Consider the following 18,777-nt stretch of genomic DNA (forward strand, 5'->3'; position numbering starts at 1 on the left):
ATTAACCAAAAAGACAGCAAACCCAAGGTTATGTATGTGGGGAAGCAGAGAGGTAGAGGAAGAGGTAAAGGCAATGTCAGAAATCGTGGCAATCGGGGACCAATCATATGCTACAATTGTGATGGGGAAGGACACATAGCCAAATACTGCCATCTTCCTGACCGTAGACTGGAAAAGAGCTCAGAGGCACCTCATGCTGATCCCAGTTCTCTGCCAAAAGCAGTGGATCAGGCATAGGAAAATGGCATGCCAGTATCAATCATGTTAAATAGGGGAGACAATGGTCCCGAGGCCAGAGTAAAAGTATTTTTACGATAACTCCCCTATCCTGGAGGAGAAACAGAATTAACCTGTTTAATAGATACTGGTGCAAGCCGAAGTGTTTTTAATATAGAGGACTTACCTCCAGGATTATTATCTACAAATGTTATCTCTGGTGTTGGCCTAACCGGGACCTCTACTGATTTGGTTGAGTCCAAGCCACTTAAACTCAGGCTAGGACAGCAAACAGAAATTGTCACTAAAGTGTTAGTTTCAGACACAGTTCCTACCAATCTTTTGGGAGCTGACATTTTGAATCAAATTTTAGCAAACATAGACTACACTCCTACAGGAGTCCAAGTGGTCAGTAGTCTGTCAGGAGAAGTTTTAAATACTGCGTGTGGAGTATTTTTAATTCAAGACTCCACTCCGCCATTTCCACCAGAATTGAAAGTGATTCCTGCTGAATTATGGGCCACCAGCAAATATGATGTAGGTCTGCTGGATTGCACCCCAGTCATGATAAAAATTAAACCAGGAGCCCATCTCCCACAGATTAAACAGTACCCACTGAGTATTGCTCAGATTGAGGGGATAAAGGATCAAATCACTCAACTGAAAGCCGCAGGGGTTGTTGTACCAATTAAGTCCCAAGTCAATACACCCCTGTTCCCAATTGCAAAGAAGCCAGACAAGAAGGGTGGGCAGGTGACATACCGCATGGTGCATGATTTGAGAGCCATTAACAAAATAATTGAGGCAGATACCCCGATTGTGCCCAATCCCCACACTTTACTAAGTGGAATACCTGCCTCCAGCACCTGCTTTACAGTGATTGATCTTGCAAATGCTTTCTTTTCGGTGCCTCTGCACCCAGATTGCTGGCATATCTTTTCTTTTACCAATGACGCCCAAAAATTAGCATGGACAAGATTGCCCCAAGGCTGTGTGAGTAGCCCCTCTGAATATAATACTGCGTTAAAGCAGGTATTGGACCAATGGTCCCCCTCACACCCAAACACAGTCTTGCTTCAGTACATAGACGATTTGCTTATTTGTTCTGATACAAAAGACATTTGTAGCAGAGAAACCGTAAGCCTTCTCATGTTTCTCTATAACAGTAACAACAAAGTTAGCAAAGATAAGCTACAATACTGCCAAGAGAAAGTGATCTTCCTGGGTCACTGCATTTCACATGGAATCCGTCACCTAACCCCAGATAGAGTTAAAACTCTACAAAAATTTGAAAAGCCAAGAAATGTACGGCAACTACGTGCCTTCCTGGGGTTAGTGGGATATTGTAGGGACTGGATTCCAAATGCATCAGAACTTATGGCTCCTCTATATGAGGCTACCACTAGAAACCCTTTCGACCTCACATGGGAAAATGAATTGCAGATGAAGGAGCTTATTAAAATTTTGTCTGAAGCTCCCGCCATTGGACTTCCTGACTATAATAAGACTTTCTCGTTGTTCTGTCATGAAGTCAATGGATTTGCTGCAGGTGTACTCACCCAGCTACATGGAGACAAACAGAGGCCTGTGATGTATGTATCAGCCTCATTAGACCCTGTCATTAAAGGCTCCCCCAGTTGTATGCGAGCCATAGCAGCCTGCATTTTGCTGCTAGACAAAGTAACTGAGCTTGTACTAGATTCTGCTCTGATCCTGTATGTGCCACATGCAGTACAGGAAATCATGAATCAAGTAAATACCAGACATGTGTCTGCCAGTAGATTTGACAAGTACCAGTCTGCTCTTTTTGCTCCATCGAATTTAACAATCAAACGGTGTGTTACTTTAAATCCGGCTACTCTTCTTCCTATAATTGATGAGGAAGATGCAACAAATGGTACTGATGTAGAATCAGAGAGTTTTTCTCATGATTGTATGGCTCTGATGGAGGTAGAAAGGGCCTCTGTCACACCAGCAAAAGATGAGCCTTTATCAGATTGTGACACACACTTATTTGTAGATGGTTCCAGATTTTACACCGATGATGGTCAGCCACACACAGGTTTTGCTGTAACTACTACAGACACCATTTTACACCAGGAGGCATTGGCACCCCAGATGTCAGCACAGGAAGCGGAGTTGTGTGCTGTAGTCAAAGCATGTCATCTCCTAGAGAATCAAAGGGGAAACATTTACACTGACAGCAGATATGCGTTTGGAATCGCTCACGATTTTGGGCCTATTTGGAAAGCACGGAATTTCCTGACTAGTGCAGGGAAGCCAGTGAGACATGCAAAACTCATAGAGCGGCTATTTGAGGCCTTTCAGAAACCAGCAGAAGTTGCCATCTTGAAGGTAAAAGGGCATGCAAGGGGAAATGACATGACAGCCAGAGGAAACGCTTTAGCGGACCAAGCGGCAAAGGATGCTGCCCTTATGGCATTGGGAGTCACACCCACTGTAGGGGTCGCCCAGGTAGCGGGGACAGATTCCCCTCATCAAGAGCAGTGGGATGTAGAAACTCTAATTCAGTTGCAGAACCAGGCCCCTGATGAAGAGAAGGATAAGTGGAACAAATGTAATGCTACCCAAAATCAGCAGGGCCTGTGGAGCGCTGACAACAGGTGGTGTCTACCCAGGAGTTTGTACCCAGTTTTAGCACAACTGGCACATGGCGTCAGTCATCTTGCTAAGGGCGCGATGGTGGCACTTACTGACTGCTATTGGATAGCACCTGGATTTAGTGCATTTGCAGCCAGGTTTTGTGCTTCATGTCTCACTTGTGCTCTGTACAATGCAGGGAGGCCTGTCCATGTTCCCCAAAAGCATTCTCCTAGGCCAGATTTCCCTTTCCAAAGAATTCAAATAGACTACATTCAGATGCCCAGAATAGGCACCTATGAGTTCGCTTTAGTTTGTATTGACATGTTTTCAAGCTGGCCAGAGTGCTGGCCGGTAGCCAAAGCAAATGCAAAAACAACAGCAAAGAAAATTTTGAATGAAGTAGTTTGTAGATATGGAGTTCCTGAAACGATTGAGAGTGACAGAGGAACCCATTTTACTGGGGAAGTAATGAAAGAGGTAATGGAAGCCCTTCACATACAGCAAGCTTTCCATACACCTTATCATCCACAAAGTAGTGGCAAAGTTGAGAGACTTAATGGAATTTTGAAAAACAGATGTGCAAAAATTAAAGCAGATACAGGAAAAGGATGGGTGGAAGCTTTGCCATTAGCCCTATATTCTGTACGAACTACCCCTAAACAACCACATGGGCTGTCCCCCTATGAGATTTTATTTGGAGGGCCACCCAAAACAGGGCTATATTTTCCCCAACAGTTGCAGGCTTCTCACTCTAGTCTGTTAGAATATGTTCAGATTTTGCAAAGAACTTTGAATAAAATACATGAAGGTGTTTATAAATCTATCCCCGACCCAGATTCTGTTTCAGGTATTCACAGAATCCAACCAGGTGACTGGGTGGTGGTCAAGCGACACGTCAGAAAGCCGCTAGAACCAAAATTTGACGGACCACATTTGGTGCTTTTGACAACCGGTTCCGCAGTCAAGTTGGAAGGAAAGCCCTCCTGGATTCACGCCAGTCACTGCAAGAAAATCCTGAAGTGATGATATCCTTTGAAAAAATGATGATGTTGTTCTTTTTCTTTTTGTTGTTTGTGAGAACTGAGACATGGAAACATAACCCTTTCATACAAATGTTAAAATTGTATGCAACCCATAGCAACGCTAGTGACTGCTGGGTGTGTTCTCACTTACATCCCCAAACAGGAACAATACCCATGATAGCAATGCCTCTCAAATTCACTGATCTAAACAGGACCAGAATAAATGGCTCATACATCGTCTCCACAGCTAATGAGCACAGATCAGTAACTTTGATGGTTTCGAAACAGATAGACACTCCACAGATTTGTTTAAACATTACATGCCCGTTTAACACTAAATGTACACGGTTGGGCAATTCAGATTGCACCAGGGCAAAGATTACAGTTTATGGAGGAAACCATGGTCAATATTACTATATCCCAGATCCAGAACTAAATAGAACCCTTTATAGTACAAATTGTTCACAGTTCCCAATATGTGAAAATATCGGTTACCTGAGATTCCATGTTATTGCTTCCAGTTTCTTAGGCGCAGGCATACCGTCCATACGTAGAGGGTTATATTATATATGTGGAAATAAAGCTTACGCCTGGCTTCCTGCTAATGTTACAGGTACATTTTATATTGGGAAGTTAGCACCTGCTTTGGCTGTTCGCAAAGATACAGTGCGAGCAGATCAAAGTCCAGAATACCCTTTAGTGTTCAAAAGAGAGCTGTTCACTGAAGGCGACATGGCATGGTCATGGTTCCCTTCCTGGACAGGATGGGGAATTGAAGCAATGAAAAGAATAAATAATTACACTAGAATTGTAGATGAGATTATTAACCTTACTACCACTGATATAGGTTTATTAAGTGAAGAAATGGCTCAGATTAAAAAAGTAGTATTAGAGCACAGATTAACGCTGAATTTTCTCACTGCAGCTCAAGGTGGGATGTGTAAGTTATTTCGCACCGACTGTTGTATATACATTTCTGATAATGAGGACATTATAAAAGGACATCTTGCTAAGATAAGAGAACTACAGAATAAGGCCAGAGATATTGCTAAAGATGGATGGAACCCCTTTAAGGCTTTAGGAGGTTTTGGTGACTTTTTATATGGTATAGCAACATGGTTACAGAAACTAGGCGCTTACATTGCGATGTTCCTATTTCTCATATTTGTCATTTACTTCCTCATCAGGCTGTGCCTCCGTGTGACTACCCGCTGTACCGACAAATGGTCCACCAGCCCTGATGAACCCATTATTGTGAGAAAGTTAGGAGAGAGCTGAACAGGACGCCGTCTCTCTGCGCCAATGTAACAGGAGTTACCAGCAATCGGCTGAATGTAACGCGGAGAAGAATGGTGTCAAATAAACAAAAGGAGGGAAATGACATGGACATTCACTGTACTGTTCATTTAAGCACAAGAGACTCCATTTTGTCCTCCTTTGCTTTAGTGTTCTGTAACCTTCACCTAACACACAGAAACCTCTCCTACTAAACACTCTCTACTCCCCCCTCCCTTCTCACTGTTTTACTTTTGCAATTGTTCTATTCGCTAGCTTTTAATAATATATTTCTATTTGTTTAGCTCTTAATAACATATTTCTATTTGTTAGTTTTTAATAACATCTCACACCACCCCTTTCTTATCTATGTATAAAATAACATGTAATAATAAATTTTGACACTGAACGGACATTTTAAACACAGTGATTGAGTCCTGTGAATCTGTTCCTGCAGCTGCAGTATTAACTTTGTTTTAGAGTCCCAATCAGAAATCAGTCATAACAGTTTACATATGTTTTTCATTTTAACAATTTTTTTTTATATATTTACAAATGCTTCTAGACACAAACGCGGCATGTAAACGCGTCTAAATAGATGTTTTTAGATGCCAGTTTCTAGCTGTCAAGTTCAGAAAGCAAAACAAAATTCAAATGCAGCTCGGGTAGAGGTCCAGGGAGTCCATACTTTATCACATTTCCACTGACAACCTCTATTTATGTATACAAGCCTATACATGGGCAGGGCTGCATCGATCAGTGCTTCCCAGGAAGAAAAGGCTGGAGAAGATGGCAAAATCCATTTCAGGAGAATTTCCTTTTTTGGCATAGAATAGGAGGTAGGAAATGAATCGCTTTGAATGGTGAGAGCGCTGGGCATCCTCATAAACCCCCAGCAGGGCCAATTAATGGTAGTACCGGCAAAGACAATTGCAACCATAGATTCATTTCATTGAACACCGCTGACCAATAGGATGATATAATTGGACAGTCCCAGAACATATGGAAAAAAGTCCCTACCTGCGTTCTGCATCTGGAGTATATAGGGTCTTTGTCCGGAAAAATATGATGTAATTTCTGGGGTGTGTAGTAAACTATGTAAAAATTTCACTTGAATGAGCTTATCCCTGGAGGAGATGACCAGTTTGGGACCGCGTTCGAGGCAATCCTCCCAATCTTCCTTATCCAGTGATAGTATATCCCTGTGCCATACCTCCCATAATCTGTTCATCTTGGGGGGAATCAGTTCCCAAAAATGCACCATATAATGTTGAAAGGGGTTTAGTGAGATCTCCCAGATATAAACGTTCCTCAAGAGGCAACTGGGGAAATTGGGCCCTAGTGGCATGTCCCAACTGCAGGTTACCTAAACCAGATCCATTGGGGCAATTAGAACTTGAGGAGAAGTTCAGAAATTGACAGCAAAAAACCCTGAGGCATAATGTCACCCAGAGATGTGATGCTATATCTGGCACATATTTGGCGATCCGGAAGGGTACGGAACTGTGGCAAACTGGGGTCCCCCCACCATTGGTTAGAATGTACAAATCGCAGCCTAGCAGCCACCCACACCCTTCATGTAGCTCGCATCGGACCAGGCACCTCTGTATATGCCCCTGGGCCTCTGAACGCAAACTTACGAAGGTCAGCCAAGGAGCCCAAACATACCGCCTCCAAACATATGCTAGACGTATTTAGGCACGATTCAGTGATTGAGCATTAATGGTCATATAAAATTGATGGCCATAATAAATTATTCTGATCAATAGAACTCATTAACGCTCAAATGCTTGACGTGCTCAAACGCACGTGTAATATGAGGCTTTATGCATGTTTTTTAAGCATATTCTCTCCTATCAGGAATAAAAGCTGTTCCGAGCACAAAGCAAATACCCACTTTGCATGAGGCCTTAAAGGGGTTGTAAACCCTCGTGTTTTTTCACCTTAATGCATCCTATGTTTTACTTACCTGAGCCCTGGAACTTGACCCGATGGGAACACGCTGCCTCCCTGCCCGGGGTTCTCAGCTTTCAATTGGATAGATTGATAGCAGCCACTGGCTCCTGCTGCTGTCAATCAAATCCAATGATGCATGTCCTGGGGGGCGGGCTGAATCCTACATTCGGTGGCAATGGACGCCAAATGCTGGACTCAGGAACACGCTCGCAAGGTAACCTTCTCAGGAGAGCGCTTCTCTTATGGGGTTATCTGATGTGGGGAGGAGCTGCGATAGCCGCCTAGGGACCCCAGAAGAGCGGGTTGGGGGCCACTCTGTGCAAAACGAGCTGCACAGTGGAGGTGTGTTACGTTTGTTATTTTCAAAAAATAAAAAACAAACCCTTACAATCACTTTAAGCTGAGCTTCAGTGTGGAAGTGTGTCCAATCACAGCTGATCACATGTACACAGACTTATCAGTTATTGGCAGCCGTTTCCTCACATGTTTGCATGAGAGGTGTGCTGATAACCAGCAAGGCTGTCAGCACAATGTTTACACTGATAATCAGGGCACAGATCATAATTATCAGCGCAGCCCCATCAGTGCCAACTCACAAGTGGCCATCAGTGCAGCCCCGTCAGTGCCAACTCACAAGTGGCCATCAGTGCAGCCTCATCAGTGCACATCAGTGAAGCAGAAAAATTACCTATTTGCAAAAACATAACAGAAGCTAAAAAAAATATTTTTTCAAAATGTTCATTTTTATTTGTTTGTTTAGCAAAAAAATAAAAACCCAGTGGTGATTAAACGCCACCAAAAGAAAGCTCTATTTGTCTCAAAAAAAAAAAAAAAGATAAAATTTCATATACATACATAATTGCATGACCGTGCAATTGTCATTCAAAATGCAAAAGCACTGAAAGCTGAAAATTGGCCTGGACAAGAAGGGGGTGAAAGTGCCCAGTATTGAATTGGTTATTTTTGCTTTAAATACCTGTCTTTTTACTTCTATGTAGCAGTTATATTTTGTAGCATTATCTTGGATTATTAATGTAATATAATACAACATAGCTATCCTGTATGGTAAAGATCATTAGTAAAAAGTGACACATTTGACCTGGAAAGTCTCTTCCGTCACTAATAACTTTTTAAAATCTTAAGCCTTTGCATACACTTAACCCTTGTTGTAAAGACAATACCTACCATATGTCTCACACTCTCCCTTTCCTCCTGATCAGCAGACATGTACTGGGCTAGGTCTTCATTCATGGGGTACACTACTACATGTCCATTGGATTCTTCCACCTCATTCTATGAATAAATATTGCATTAGTCTATAATACAGTATTACACATACATCATATTTAGACTACGGTGACCAGATTTTTCAAATGAAATCCAGGGACATATTTCCTTTTATTGGCAAAAAACTATTTTATAAACATATTTTCCTCAAAATTATATATGCAGTGTATGGGGTATATGTTTATGGAATGATTGTATGATATATACGTTATTTCTCACATTTCGTCAATGAGATAAGAAGAAAAAAAAAAAAGATACTTCTTAGAATTTTTTGGGCTATGACTACTAAATGTTAAGAAGATAAGATGGAGAAAAAACTTGCAGGGAGGGATGGGGTGGCAAAATTAAAAGGGGTGTTATGGTGGCGTTTGAGGCAAAAATGTGGGTGCCAATGGGGCTACCGCACACCTGTGGCCAAGGTGGCCAGAAGCCGCTGTAGTCCCCAGCTTCCTGGCTTCAGTACAGGATTTTCAGGTAGAATAACGTTTTAAAAAACACTGTGACACATACAAGAACTGGTATGTGAATTTTGGGGGTGCTGTGAGGGGGTGCTTAAAGAATTGGTGAGGGTGCTTGAGCACCACCAAGCTCCTATCCGGCACTGCCCCTGAATCCGGGGACAAAACCAGGGACAGACTTGGTCCGGAGACAGTGTCCTCAGTCCAGGGGCTGTCCCTAGAAACCCAGGACTTCTGGTCACCCTAATTTAGACCATAATATCTAGCTCAACTCTAGATGGCTTCTAAACCATGATCAAAATGGGTCAATGCCAATTTATTTTGCCATCTAAGCCAATGGACAACATATATTTAAGGTTCCAATAACCAGGTAGAAGAAATAAAATTATATAATAAACAAAATGTATGTCTACCATACTTACTGTGCTACAGGCTTGTGCATTCCTATTAAACATCAGAAAAAATGGTGTGCATTTTGTGACTGGGTTAATAGTTGTCCGAAACTGAAATAAAATGGGATCCAAGTATTTATCCCAGTCCACCGCATGATCATTTACTGCTCTCCTGATTGAGGATTTCAGCACATCATAGGATTGGTCATCTAATCCGTTGTGTTCACAGGAATCTGTCACAGTTTGTGATATATTCCACCTTTCACACAATAGCCTGCTGACCTGGAATTAGAAGAAGGCCTCGTCAAGGTTCCCTATAACTTAAACATGAGTATCAGGCAAACAACATTCCATCATACCAGTTTGTGAACAGTTAGTGGAAAAAAGCAAGAGTACAAAGTTGATACATATCAATATATCATCTTAACAAATTAAGTAAACTACTTTTACTATTAAAAAAAACGTCCTAAGAGTGTATGTTCTTCTTGTGTGCTTGCTTTTCATACCTCCTCACAGAAGTCCCAGGACTGATTGCAGTAAATGGTTTTTGAAGCCCCAAATCTGTTTGAAAAAGAAGGGATATAATAGTTCATTAATACAGTTGTAGTACTACCCCCAAGGGGGTTGCAGGTGACAGGGTTCCCCATTGCTGCACAGCCAGGCATATAACATTTTCAGCTTCCAGCCAGACACAGTGAACAGTCCTTGAGCTTTGTTTTATGTTTTTTATTTGGAGGTCATAACTTGGATGGGAATAAGAATTTTGGGATACCCAACTTGATAGTGACAAAACCAGGGACAACTTCCCCCCTATATACAACCCTGATTGACTCTTCTGTACAGCTCCAAATGATTCCTCAGTATAACTCCAATTGATTCCTCCTTACAAGCTAACAGTCTCTCTTAGATCAGCAACAGCCCCTTACAGGCTATGAACTCTCAGTCTCTTAGAAAGCAGCAATGAGCTCCGGTGTGTTCGCACGCTCCACGTGCCAGGAAGTCGGCGTGGTGCTGCGCTAATCACAGGCAGTGAGACATTTCCCGATGTGCGGCTACAGAGATCGGGAAACGTCTCAGTGCCCGTAATTAGCGCCGCAACGACTTCTGGTCCCGCTCTGCACGTGGAGTGTGCGAACATGCCGGAGCTCATCCCTATTAGAAAGTAGCACGATGTGTTGTGAACTGCATCCTGGAGTACCTCCAACTCCCCTATAGACACTGGTTCCAGCTCTACCACTGCAGGAAATGCTATCCCGCTTCTTCACCAGCGTACCTGACTGACTCACTGGGGATCTCCCAGGGTAAGGTTTAAAGAAGACTTAAGCACACCGCTGTCTTCAAGAGAGACCTGCTATATGTAGTAGTCTCTCCCCTTGTAAATCCCTGCACCATGCTGTAATACTCACATTGTCCTCCTTGCTGCTGCCTCTCAGGAAGGACTCCATCCAAGCTTCTCCTGTTAGGATCCTCCCAGGTCACCACCTGAGCCCCAGCCTGAAGCAGCCCCCCCCCAGGAGTAGGGCATTTGCCTCCAGAGCCACCAACAGCCTCATTAGGAAGAACCCCCCCCCCCCCAGCCTCTGCCCTCCAGCTTACAGAACATTCTTCAACATTCTAGAACCAGGGGGAGGCACCAGAGAGCTGTCTGTACGAGTCATGCTGGCCTGAACTTTAATAACGCTAAACCAGATTCAAAGACTCTAAACAGAATATATTTTACCTACACTAGTAGCACACTAGAGGGTGCTACACAGTATTGAAGAAAAAAAAAAACATATGAGAGGTGTAAAAAGTACAAAATACATTATAATTATTACAAATACAGGGTGCGCAGATTTTTTTTTTTTTTTTTTTTTTTTACACACAATAAGGCCTCCTTGACACCTTACCAGCCTACAGAGGATTCTGCTGGGATACCAGGTTTATGAGAACAGTGTCAGACGCTCAGCATGTACAAAAGTAATGACAGGCTGGCAGGAGCCTTTGCTGTTCACATGTAGCCGCAGTTACATGGTGTTAAATTGATTGTAAAGAAAACATTTTTATAAAAAAATAAAAATAAATAACAACATTAGTAGTACTTAGCTACTAGTAGGCAATTTTGCACAGAGCAGCCCTGCTCCTCCTCTTCTCAGGTCCCCCACCGGCACTCTTGGCCCCTCTGCCTTGCTAAGTGCTGAGTGCCTCCATAGAAAGCCGCTTGCTGGCTCTCTGTGTCCATAAGACACAGAGAGCACGGCTAAGCCCTGTCCCCCACTTCTGCCTCACTGACTGTGATTGACAGCAGCGGGAGCCAATGGCTCATAATCAGGAGGATGAGACGAGGGAGAACCTCAGGTCTCGTGCAGATCGATGGATCAAGATCAGGCTTAGGTAAGTATTGGGGGGGCTGAGGGGGGAGCTGCACACTGAAAATGTTTTCCCTTCATGAATAGTATGCATGAAGGTAAATAACCCTCAACCTTTACAACCACTTTAACCACCTCAATACAGTGCAGTTACACCCCCTTCCTGACCAGACCAATTTTCAGCTTTCAGCGCTCTCACAGTTTGAATGACAATTACTCAGTCATGCAACACTGTACCCATATGAAACTTGCGTCCTTTTTTCCACACAAACAGAGCTTTCTTTTAGTGGTATTTAATCACTAGTGAGTTTTTTTATTTTTTGTGCTATAAATAAAATAAAACGTAAATTTTGTGAAAAAAATGCCTTTTTCTTTGTTTTTGTCATAAATTTTTGCTAATTAGTAATTTTTCTTCATACATTTTGGCCAAAATTTATACTGCTACCTATCTTTGGTAAAAATAACCCACATTAGTATATATTATTTGGTTTTTGTGAAAGTTATAGAGTCTACAAACTATGGTGCCAATCGCTGAAAATTGATCACATCTGATCAGGCCTTCAGTACATCAGGTGAGTCTCATTTCTTGAGACACTAACAAGTCAGGAAAGTACAAATACCCCCCAAATGACCCCTTTTTACAAAGTAGACATTCCAAGGTATTAAGTAAGTAGCATGATGAATTTTTTTAAGTTGTCATTTTTTCCCACAATTCTTTGCAAAATGAAGATTTTTTTTTTATTATTATTTTTTTTTACAAAATTGTCATATTATCAGGTTATTTCTCACATACAACATATGCATACAACAAATTACACCCCAAAATACATTCTGCTACTCTTCCCAAGTACGGCGATACCACATGTGTGAGACTTTTACACAGCCTGGCCACATACAGAGCACCAACATTGATGTAGTACCTTCAAACGTTCTACTAGCAAAAATGATGCATCTCATTTCTCAACCACCTATTACACTTTTGAAGGCCCTGGAGTACCAGGACAATGGAATTGCCCATAAAATTACCCCATTTTGGAAAGCAAACACTCCAACGTATAATCTGTGAGGCATAATGAGTCTTTTGAATGGTTAATTTTTTTCCAGAAGTTTTTGGAATATGTGGAAAAAAATTAAAACGCATTTTTTTTTTACACAAAATTGTCAATATTTCTAACACATAGCATGTATATAGCAAAAATTACACCCCAAAATACATTCTGCTACTCCTCCCGAGTATGGCGATGCCACATGTGTAGGACTTTTACACAGCCTGGCCACATAGAGAGGCCGAACATTGAAGTAGTACGTTCAGACGTTCTAGGAGCATAAATGACACATCTCATTTCATTCCTACTAGTGATGCACCGAAATTTCGGCCGCCGAAACATATCGGCCGAAAATGCCCTTTTCGGCAATTTGCCGAAAGAGAAAAACGGCCGATAATGGAGCCGAAAATGGGGCGTGGCCTGGGTGGGGGCGGGGCTCTGCCCCCCGCCCCTGGTGACGCCCATCATGGGGGGTGCATAGCGCAGGAGAGCCGCCTCCGCCGCCTGTTTAATAACAGCACCGGGAACATCACAGCTTTCATTTCAATAGCTGTGGATTCCCGGCCGCGCCGTCACACACAGCCCCTCCCCGCAGGATTGGACGGATGATCTGTCTATCAAAGTGCCCGGACAAGGGGGAGGGGCTGTGTCTGACGGCGCGCGGCCGGGAACACACAGCTATTGAAATGAAAGCTGTGATGTTCCCGGCGCTGTGATCAAACAGGCGACGGAGGCGGCTCTCTTCCCTGCACAGGCTGGCTGCAAAATGGCACACAGGCTGCAATGGGACACACAGGCTGCAATGGGACACACAGGCTGCAATGGGACACACAGGCTGCAAAATGGGACACACAGGCTGCAAAATGGGACACACAGGCTGCAAAATGGGACACACAGGCTGCAAAATGGGACACACAGGCTGCTGCAAAATGGGACACACTGGCTGCTGCAAAATGGGACACACTGGCTGCTGCAAAATGGGACACACTGGCTGCTGCAAAATGGGACACACTGGCTGCTGCAAAATGGGACACACTGGCTGCTGCAAAATGGGACACACTGGCTGCAATGGGGCACAGGCACACTGGCTGCAATGGGGGACACTGGCCTGCAATGGGGGATGCCTCCTGTACCATGTTCTCTGACCATCTTCTGTACCATGTCCCCTGTCTGACCATCTCCTGTACCACGTCCCCAGTCTCTGACCATCTCCTGTACCGTTTCCCCAGTCTGACCATCTCCTGTACCGTTTCCCCAGTCTGACCATCTCCTGTACCATATCCCCAGTCTCTGACCATCTCCTGTACCGTGTCCCCAGTCTCTGACCATCTCCTGTACCATGTCCCCAGTCTCTGACCATCTCCTGTACCGTGTCCCCAGTCTCTGACCATCTCCTGTACCGTGTCCCCAGTCTGACCATCTCCTGTACCGTGTCCCCAGTCTGACCATCTCCTGTACCGTATCTCCTGTCTCTGACCATCTCCTGTACCATGTCGCCAGTCTCTGACCATCTCCTGTACCATGTCGCCAGTCTCTGACCACCTCCTGTACCATGCATGCAGTCTCTGACCATCTCCTGTACCATGTTGCCAGTCTCTGACCACCTCCTGATCCATGCCAGCAGTCTCTGACCACCTCCTGTACCATGTCCCTAGTCTCTGACCACCTCCTGAACCATGCATGCAGTCTCTGACCACCCCCTGAACCATGCATGCAGTCTCTGACTACCTCCTGAACCATGCCGCCAGTCTCTGACCACCTCCTGTACCATGTCGCCAGTCTCTGACCACCTCCTTTACCATGTCGCCAGTCTCTGACCACCTCCTTTACCATGTCCCCAGTCTCTGACCACCTCCTGTACCATGTCCCCAGTCTCTGACCACCTCCTGTACCATGTCCCCAGTCTCTGACCACCTCCTGTACCATGTCCCCAGTCTCTGACCACCTCCTGTACCATGTCCCCAGTCTCTGACCACCTCCTGTACCATGTCCCCAGTCTCTGACCACCTCCTGTACCATGTACCCAGTCTCTGACCACCTCCTGTACCATGTCCCCAGTCTCTGACCACCTCCTGTACCATGTCCCCAGTCTCTGACCACCTCCTGTATAAAAATATTTTTTTAAAACAGTCATTTTCGGTATCGGTGCTGTTTCGGTATGGGTTTTCGGCCTAGTGTATTTTTCATTTTCGGTATCGGTTTCGGCACCAAAAAACCCATTCGGTGCATCCCTAATTCCTACCTATCACACTTTTGAAGGTCCTGGACCACCAGGACAGTGAAATTACCCACAAAATGACCCCATTTTGGAAAGAAAACATCACAACGTATATTCTATGAGACATGGGCTGCAAATAGGTACTGGGGTACTGTGATGGGCTGGAGATAGGTACTCGGGTACTCTGATGGCCTGGTGACAGGTACTCGGGTACTCTGATGGCCTGGTGACAGGTACTCGGGTACTCTGATGGCCTGGTGACAGGTACTCGGGTACTCTGATGGCCTGGTGACAGGTACTCGGGTACTCTGATGGCCTGGTGACAGGTACTCGGGTACTCTGATGGCCTGGTGACAGGTACTCTAATGGCTTGGAGACTGGTATTTGGGTACTCTGAAGGGCAGTGACAGGTACTCATATGGACTGTGACAGGTACTCGGGTACTCAGATGAACTGTGACAGGTACTCAGATGAACTGTGACAGGTACTCGGGTACTCAGATGAACTGTGACAGGTACTCGGGTACTCAGATGAACTGTGACAGGTACTCGGGTACTCAGATGAACTGTGACAGGTACTCGGGTACTCAGATGAACTGTGACAGGTACTCGGGTACTCAGATGGACTGGGACAGATACTCGGGTACTCAGATGGACTGGGACAGGTACTTGGGTACTCTGATGGGCTGTGACAGCTACTCGGGTACTCTGATGGGCTGTGACAGGTACACGGGTACTCTGATGGACCGTGACAGGTACTCGGGTACCCTGATGTGCCGTCACAGGTACTCGGGTACCCTGATGTGCCGTCACAGGTACTCGGGTACCCTGATGTGCCGTCACAGGTACTCGGGTACCCTGATGTGCCGTCACAGGTACTCGGGTACCCTGATGTGCCGTCACAGGTACTCGGGTACCCTGATGTGCCGTCACAGGTACTCGGGTACCCTGATGTGCCGTCACAGGTACTCGGGTACCCTGATGTGCCGTCACAGGTACTCGGGTACCCTGATGTGCCGTCACAGGTACTCGGGTACCCTGATGTGCCGTCACAGGTACTCGGGTACCCTGATGTGCCGTCACAGGTACTCGGGTACCCTGATGTGCCGTCACAGGTACTCGGGTACCCTGATGTGCCGTCACAGGTACTGGGGTACCCTGATGTGCCGTCACAGGTACTCGGGTACTCTGATGGGCCGTGATAGGTACTCGGGTACTCTGATGGGCTGGGACAGGTACTCGGGTACTCTGATGGGCTGGGACAGGTACTCGGGTACTCTGATGGACTGGGACAGGTACTCGGGTACTCAGATGGACTGGGACAGGTACTCGGGTACTCTGATTGGCTGTGACAGGTACTCAAATACTCTGAAAGACTGTGACAGGTACTCTGATGGACTGTAATTGACAGGTACTATGAGGGGTGGTGACAGGTCCTCTTTATTGGGGGGGGCACAATTAGTGTGAGTGGTGTACACTAGGCAGTAACGAGATGTTACCGCAATCTCCTCCTCACACGATCGGTGTGTGAGGAGGAGAACAACCCAGTAACATCTCGTTACCGCGGTTTGTTTACATTTTAGTGATCGGCTGTGATCCTTTCACAGCCGATCACGTGGGTAAACAGCCAAAGCCGCGGCACATTGCTAAGAAGGGATGGCGTACTCAGTAAGCCATCCTTTCAGAGCGCAGTGCCCATGCACTGGTGATGTCCCCGGCTGCAAAAATTGTGCAGATCTCCCAAAGGAGGTATTCCTTGTACCTACAGGTAAGCTTTATTATAATCTTACCTGCAGGTACAAGTCAGCAAACAGTGTTTACTACCACTACCACTTTTTTTTTACCACCCCCATCATTACCTTTTGTACCACCACCCTCTCCCTTTAGAATGTAAGCTCTACGAGCAGGGCCCTCCTGTACCTTTTGTATTGTACTGGAATTGTGTTGTCCCCCCTATACATTGTAAAGCGCTGCGTAAACTGTTGGCGCTATATAAATCGTGAATAATAATAACTTTAGGATGTGATCAGTCCTGGCTCTTTAGAAAGTCACAGGTTCTCATTTACATATTTCACTTGATTCATTTTCTTAATCATTTCCCTGAAGTGCAGGAAAGAACACTGGGGATTACTGCAATCAGTACAATTTACATACACACCTGTAATATACAGAGGACAACACTTTGGCTACAGAAGCTGCATCATTTCTAGAAACTGCCATGGCTTCTGTCCACTTTGTGAAAAAGTCAGTTACCATTATTACATATGTACTGTCCTGAGAGCTTGGAGGAAATGGCCCTATAAAAATCAAAGAGAGAAATATGTCAGAGTATACTGATATAACACCTACATCATCCGCATATTCCCTATAGTGTATATTTCATTTCTAGTAACCAGAACACTGGACACTATTTGTAACTTTAATTGACCACTCAAGCCCAATGTAGCTTCTTAAAAAAACAAAAAAACCTTAAAGCAGAGTGCCACCCAAAAATGGAACTTCCACTTATCCGATTCCTCCCCGCCCCCTCCGGTGCCACATTTGGCACCTTTCAGGGGGTACCTGTTTTTTACAGGTACCATGTCCCCACTTCTGTGAAACCAGGCTGCGGTGAAGTATGTCAGCAGCTCGGCCCCCCCCCTCCTCCTTCCTCCCTCCCTCCCCTTCTGCCGGGCCAGTGAGAGAGCGCAGCTCGCTTCACGCATGCGCATTAGGGAAATGGCTACACTGCCAGGTTCCCCGACCAGCCGATGTAAACATCGGCTGCGTTGCTGACATCGCTGGACTCCTGGACAGGTAAGTGTCCTAATGTTAAAAGTCAGCAGCTACAGTATGTGTAGCTGCTGACTTTTGATTTTTAAAGGGGCAGGCGGAAATCCTTAAAGTGGTTGTAAACCCTTACAAACCACTTTGACCTACAGGTAAGCCTAGATTAAAATATAGGTATATATATAGATAGATAGATAGATAGATAGATAGATAGATAGATAGATAGATATAGATATATAGAGATATTTGCCAAAATGCATGCGATGCATAGTAGTCCATTATGCTTTACCTTTGCAGGGAATCAAAGAGGAAGTAAACCCATCAGGGTTTACTTCCTCTTTAAGACCCCTTTTACAAATGTGGACCATTCATTTGATCACTTCAGTCACGTCAAAATGGATGAAGAATTGATCAGTGCTCATCAGTTTTTCATCAGTTTTTTTTTCATCCACTCCCAATGCAAAATCTGATGAAAAACTCACCATTTGTCAGTTTACATCCATTTTTTTGTCCGATGCGTTTTTTTAAACGGAAGCAATATAGAGTTTTGATCAGTTTAAAAAAAATGGATGATGAAGGATGTGAATGTAGACTGATGTAAATGGGCGATTATCCATTTACATCCATTTTTCCATAGAGTTTCATTGATGTCCGTTTTTCATCCATCAACGGATGAATGAAAAATGGACAAACGGACAGCATGTGTGAAAGGGGCCTTATGTGGAAAGAAAGAAAGAAAAAACGCAAATTTTTCACTGAAATTTTCATATAGATTATTATGCACACACATAAATAAAAAACTAAGCAGAATCAATGTGTGGTCATTTCTTCCATCAGTGTTCCTTCAGTTGAGCAGGTCCAAATCACAAAAACTCAACCCCCATTATAATAAAGAGCACAACAGGGGGAGCTACTCTGGAAGCTGTGTGGTCAGTCTTTGTTCTGGACAATGACATACATATTTACAAAGTGTTTTGTCCTTGACTGCATATCTTTAAGGGCCCATTGGGTACTATGGGGTGCACTATGGCAACGAGGGCTAAAACATGTGATGCCACAATGTATAGCAACACACCTGTTTATATGCAACACCATTCATTGCAAATGGTACCCCAAAGCATTTTACCGTAGAGCCAACAAACCACACATATATGGTGCATTGTGGTGTGCTACTTTATTTTAAAAAA

This window comes from Lithobates pipiens, unplaced genomic scaffold, assembly GCF_037356315.1.
Source record: "Lithobates pipiens isolate NorthernLeopardFrog02 unplaced genomic scaffold, aLitPip1_a1.2 Scaffold_3, whole genome shotgun sequence".
Lineage (NCBI taxonomy): Eukaryota > Metazoa > Chordata > Amphibia > Anura > Ranidae > Lithobates > Lithobates pipiens.